This window comes from Psammomys obesus, unplaced genomic scaffold, assembly GCF_907164565.1.
Source record: "Psammomys obesus unplaced genomic scaffold, mPsaObe1.curated_primary_1811, whole genome shotgun sequence".
Taxonomy (NCBI): domain Eukaryota; kingdom Metazoa; phylum Chordata; class Mammalia; order Rodentia; family Muridae; genus Psammomys; species Psammomys obesus.
The window spans coordinates 36174056-36180055 of NW_026596040.1; the positions used below are offsets into that span (position 1 = coordinate 36174056).

The 6000-nt window shown below is 55.5% G+C and overlaps 1 protein-coding gene across 4 annotated transcripts in view; it reads right to left on the reverse strand.

The window, feature by feature from the left end:
- The window catches only part of Ctif (cap binding complex dependent translation initiation factor), a 241383-nt gene extending 235818 nt beyond the window's left edge, over positions 1-5565 (reverse strand). For 2 of the 4 annotated variants that reach the window (XM_055622607.1, XM_055622606.1), the window contains exon 1: positions 5303-5565. The gene's annotated coding sequence lies outside the window, so the exon portion shown is untranslated. Of the gene's footprint in view, positions 1-4586; positions 4605-5302 lie in introns of those variants that run through there. The other 2 variants (XM_055622609.1, XM_055622608.1) reach the window with 2 other exon arrangements.
- Between the last annotated feature and the right edge of the window lie 435 nt (positions 5566-6000).

Below are 6000 nucleotides of genomic sequence, written 5' to 3' on the forward strand. Positions count from 1 at the left end.
GGCTGTGTTCTTGAGTTCCACCTCACTGCTAATGGTTCCTTCCCAGAGTCAGTCTGCTCCAGCCCCCGCTCCCTTTGTGCCTGCTGGTGCCTACCAGAGAAGGCCCTTTTCCTGGCTCCTCTGGATGGTTCCTTTCTCTCTTTTAATAGTCAGTGCTTGAGCTGCCTCCTTCAGGAAGTCCTCCCTGATGGCAGGTCCTCTGAGTCATCAGGCACCTGAAAAATCTTCGGGCTTTCCTGTACACTGTTGGGAAATGTAACGATTTGTGTTTCTCTCCCCACAACATTTGAATCAAGGCTCTAGGCATGTCCTCTGTCGTAGCCCAACCTAACACTGACCCAGGCCTACAAAGCCCAATAGCAATGAAGAGGGTCACGATGACTGCAGGGTGATCGACCAAATCTCTTTGCTCCATCCCACCTCATGCACACTCAGTTTCCTCTATCCACATCTGGACCAATAATCTAAAACCCCTCACACAGACAGAACACCTGCACCTACTCCCAAAAACACCTCTTCCATTAAACCATCCCCAACCAGTCCTACTCTATGTATCCTTGCTATGAAAACTGCCTCTCACCCTGTATTTACTCCACAATGCTTCTCCTGAGCCAGCAGTTGGGTCCAGCTTCCCGGCTAGACATGACAAATACACAGGCTCCAGGGACGGGCCTGTTCTCTTCCAGTTCTTAACCCCACAGCTCGGCTTTGGCTATAAAGTCCAGCTGCAACATGCGATCAGGTAAGTTCTGCAGAAGTGCTACTGTGGGAGAATTCTCACAGACTGCAATATGCTTGTCTGTCTGCCTGTCTTCCTGTCTCTCCAGAACCGAGATTCTGCATCCCAACCGCCCACCTCCAGCTTCTACCATCATAATCAGAATTGAAAAAAAAAAATATATATATGTATATACATACATACATATATATATATATAATATCCTTGGAGTAGGGGCAGTGGAAGCGGAATTGGAGGAAGACAGAGATCACACGTGTGAAATTTGGAACCGGACAGCCTCATACAAACATCTACAGACCTCGTGAGGGCCTGGTGAGACCTGGACCAAAACCACACAGCTTATCTCGGAGTCACGGCACATTAGAGCTAGAGCTAGGAACAGAGTGAACATCTTCACAGTGCCTTGGCTCAGAGGGACCTGCTGGTTGGCCTGAGGGCATAACCTTCCTCAGCTGCCTATCTCCTGCAGAAGGACCTAGCCCTAGCCCCACCTCAGAGATTCCAAACAGCTTGCAGTTAGGCCACAGAGACTGGAGGACCTTCCCTGCCCCTTCTTCCCTCGACCTTTGCTCTCAGATACCAAGAGGTAGGGGACCTGGCAACCAACATGTGTCCCAGGGTGAGTATCACAAAATATTGATGATGGGTTGCCTCTTGCAGCGTAACTGAACGATGCCTGGTGTGGTGCCTTCGTGTGCCCAAAGCAATACAGATGGGTCCATCGTAAGCATCTGCGAAACTGACATTCATATATCCACCACAGCAGGAAGGGCAGTGTTAGAGTCTATCGTAGTGGTTCTCAACCTTCCTACTGCTGCAACCTTTTAATACACTTCCTCATGTTGTGGAGACCCCAGACCATAAAATTATTTCATCGCTACTTCATAATTGTAATTCTGCTACTTGTTATAAATCATAGTGTAAAGAGGTGACCCCCCTTTGAGTGGCCTTAGGGGCCACTCAAACCGCCTTAAAGGGGTGGCAACCCACAGGTTGAGAACCACTGTCCTAACACATAACCGGAACTAGTTGTTAACTTCTTTTATATGTACTTCAAGATACACAAACTCAAAGGTGCCCAACACATGCCTGGGAATAAATGGGTGGGTCAGGTAGTTTTCGGATCAGTTTGCCAACTTTAAAAACCCTCCTAGCTCACGCCTGAAAACTTCCACTTGCATGACCGCCGAGGCACTCACACAGACATGTATGGATGCTTTGTTGTTTCCCAGGCTTGGCCATCTCTAGACAGGCAGGAAGACAGGAAGACGGCGGGTTTACATTTTTCGTTCGGTGGCACTGAAAGCAGTAAAGAATACATCCTAGCAGTACTTGGAAGGCTGAAGCAGGAATGTTGCTGTAAGTTTGAGACCAACCAGCCTGGGCTATATAAGTATACAACAGGCTAGCCTGTCTCAAAAAAAAAAAAAAAATGACAACAACAAAAGCCTATGCAAACAACACCTCTTGGACTCACCAAGGACTCCATGAACAAGTGCACACGCCCTCTAGGTGCTTACTACATACATGTAACAGGTGCATCAGAGCGGGCATGTACTCGCCAACACCAAACGATTAGGTGAGTGGTAAAGGCCCGCGGTTTATAGTAGCTCTTTTCGTGAGTGTTACTTATTTTGAGAAAATCCAAGCACGGCGGTATACACCTTTAACCTTAGCACTCCAGAGGCAGGTGGATCTCCACGAGTTCAAGGACAGCCTGGTCTACATAGGGAAGCTAACCAAGGCTACATAGTGAGACCCTGTGTCACAGTAACAGCAAAAATGCATTTTGACAAAGAATATGTGCCAGGATAAATAAATAAATAAATAAATAAATAAATAAATAAATAAATAAATAAATAGATAAATGTCACTGTTTAAATAAAAAGCTGTGGGTACCAGGTGCACGCCTGCTATCCCAGCATCTGGGAGGCAGAGGTAAGCCAGGCAGCATGGGGAGGCCCTGCCTTAAACAAAAATAAGCAGCTACGGGCTGCAAACAGAAATCACAAGGAAGAAAGTTGTCCTTTACCTACTGAAAGGCCATAGGCAAGTGATATCACTTCCGGGCCTTGGTGTCGTCTGTACAGTGGGCCTGGCCCTTCCCTACCTCTTTGGCAACTGTGATGATATATGGTGGGGCGACTGACGCTCTCTCTCTGTAAATCCATAGATACATGTTCTCATTCTAGCAATCTACTCATCTCAATGGCGCTATACCCAGAACGCCTTGCAAATTACTGTCTCCGACCTGAAGGGGTCCTCACCAGGATAGGCACTGGACTCACCGCTGGGCCTATTGCTAACGGTAGTCCCGTTTCACACACTCGGAGGACTTTCCTCAGGCTACCCGAGAGCGTCCTGCCATTATCTAGTGTCTGTTGAGGAATGTTTGAAAATCTTGGCGATTTCCTTGCATGGCGTAGGACTAGGAGCGGAGATTCCAGAGGTTTGGGCCCAGCCCCTGCGCTGGGCCGGAGGAACCCGGCAGGACAGCCCATTGCTCCTCCCTGTCCTCTGCCGCGCCTCCCTCTGAGCAGAGGCGGTGCTTAAACAGTGTCACTTTCGACCTGGGGAGGCTCCCAACACCCGATCTGGGGCGTCCAGGCTGTGCAGGGGCCCCAAGCCAGAGGAGGATAATCTCAGAGCTTCAGAAATGACAGCCGGGCGGGCGGGGCAGGCAGTGGCGTGTGACCCCGCTGCGGGCAGAGGCAGATAGGCCCTAGGCTGTGGCTACCGGGCAGGCTTCGGTCCTCAACTGAAGAACTGGGGGCGGGAGGGGTGTCTGAACGCGTGAGTTCTCTCTAGGATCTCAGAGGACAGCCGAGGAAATGAGCAGACACAAGCATCACCACAGGGAGCCTCCGTACTAGGTTCAAGGATCCTGAATGTGGCTTGCTGGGTTGCGGGGGGTGGGGTGGGGGGCGCCAGAGCTGGGGTGGATCCTCCCAGCCTTCAGGGTGGGCAGCCAGTCACTGGGCTCGAGGGAGGAGAGCTCGTGGAGGGAGGGCCACACTCCCATGCTGCCAGAGAACCCAAGCCATCCTAAGGTGGTCCCCGGAGCCAGCATAACGATTCCTTAGTAACCCAAGCGTGGACACACACAAGACCGAGAGCCCGTCTCACATCATCTGGGGTTGGCTGGTCCAATCCCATGAGGCATCCACTCCACGCAGTCCTCCACTATGCCGCCCCCTCCAAGACCAAGCTGTGTGTACACACACACAGTCGGGCGGAGGAGGCGAAGCCTCCCTCCTCGTGGGGACACGCAGGGCACAGCCGCCGATCCCTCCCTTCTGCATGCCGCGCCCCCTTTTGAGCTCACGCGTCCCCCCAACCCCTACCCCGGCCCCTACCCTGAGAACTCCGCAAAAGCAGAGAAGGGGCGGCGGAGAGCAGGGTTTGAATCCTGGATTGTCTCATAACGCCAACAAATAACCGGCTCCGAAGCCCGGTCCCGGGGACGTGTCCTCCGGTGGCATCCAGAAACCGGCAGGCAGCTCTCCCGATCCCCTAGACATCGGCCTCAGCCAAGCCACCGCCCCCATCTCCCCTAAATCCCGCGCCTGCCACCGTCACCTGCTGGTCCCCCTCATCAGCCCACTCTGCAGCCCTCGGAGCCCTCGCCAGCGAGACCCGGCTTTTCAGAGCTTGTCAACTTAACCCCAGCTCCGCAGGGCGTAGCCAGCCCCCAGGCCCCATTACTCCGAGGCCACAGGAATGGTAATTCTTAAAGCCAACAGAATCACCACGGCGGAGAACGGCCAAAGCTGCCACTGCAATGGCTCCGCCGAGGCTCCCTCCTCCGCTCCTACCCGCCGCGCCCTCCGCGGCCCGCCGGGCTCACCGAGGACGAAGGGAGGGGTCTGCCGCCTGTCTAGACGCGAGCCAGCCACAGACATCCCATCCCCGAGCCCGCAGGGACCGCCGCGGCCACAGACACGATCCGCCAGCGCGGCAGGGAAGGGCAGCGCAGACACGCGCGCGCGGGGTCCCTCCCGCAAGCCCGGGTGCTGCAGCCGCCGCGCCCGCAGCCGCCTCCCCAGCCGAGCTCCGACCTCGGCGCAGCGCGCGGTCGGAACAGCTGCAAGTTTGCCTGGCGCTGGAGCAACTGCTCACTGCAGCAAACGAGGCTCCAAAACAAAAGGGAAAGGAATCTCGCTCGCGGGCTGCCTCCCGCAGGTCGGAACCCGGCACGAGACGGCGGCTCCACCGCGAGTGGGGCTCCAGACGCGCGTTCCCCAGGAACCTCTCTGGGTTCCGGGGCTCCGAAGTCACGGTCCCCACCGCGCGGGGAGCTGGGCCCACCACCCCAGGACAAACCCCGGGAGGGGGCGAGATCGGAGAGTGCGGTACCCCTAGACCCAGAGGAGGGGGACCAGGGATGGGTGCGGACTTCGGGCTGACTAAAGCACTGGGAGGGAGGGAGGGGAGGATTGTTTGGAGCGGTTTTCCCGGATTTATCTATAATCAAGAGCACGTCACGTAGCCCTCCTCCCGGGTCCCCGAATCCACCCGCAAACCGAGGTGACTAAAAGAGGAGGGCGGACAAGGGATGCTCACCTCGGGGTTCCTCCGGCTGCCGCGCGGAGCCCGCGTCGGGGGTGGGGGAAGGGGGCAGGGAAGGGGAAGGGAGGGACCAGGCTCCAGAGATCGGACTCCTGCTGGGAGTTCGGCCCGTCCCGGCAGTGAGGGGATACGGCACCCCAGCGGACCGACCCAGTCGAGAGGGGAGGGAGGGAGGGAAGGGAGACAGGGAGGGAGGGGCAAGCAGAGGGAGGGAGTAGAGGAAGGAAAAAAAGATCCCTGTACTGACACAGGGAAAGAGAATGTAGGAGAGTGACGTCCAGGCCCCGCCTTCCCCTCCGGCCACGTGCAAAGACTTGAAAGGAAAGAGGGAGACTGCAAGCCTGATGGGTAATGTAGTTCGCCTTTCTTTCCTGGGATGGCGGGCCCTGGAGAGCTGGGAATTAGGGGGACGCCGGGGATGCGGCCTGAACTGCCTGGACAGACTAATGTTGCTACGCGGATATCTGCCTTCCAACGACCTCTTGTGTTAGCGGGGCCCTCTGCGGTGGGGGACAGAACTGAGGGCGAAGGCACCGTCTGGGTTTGCAGAAAAACACGGTTTTAGAATGAGGCAAGCTGTAAGGATGAGGACTTCCGCGCCTAAAGTGTAAAGTCTGTCCTAATGGCCGTTAAGAGAAAGCGTAGTGTGTGCACTGGGAGCGAAGCTGTGGGGGAGACAAGTGGGGTTATTA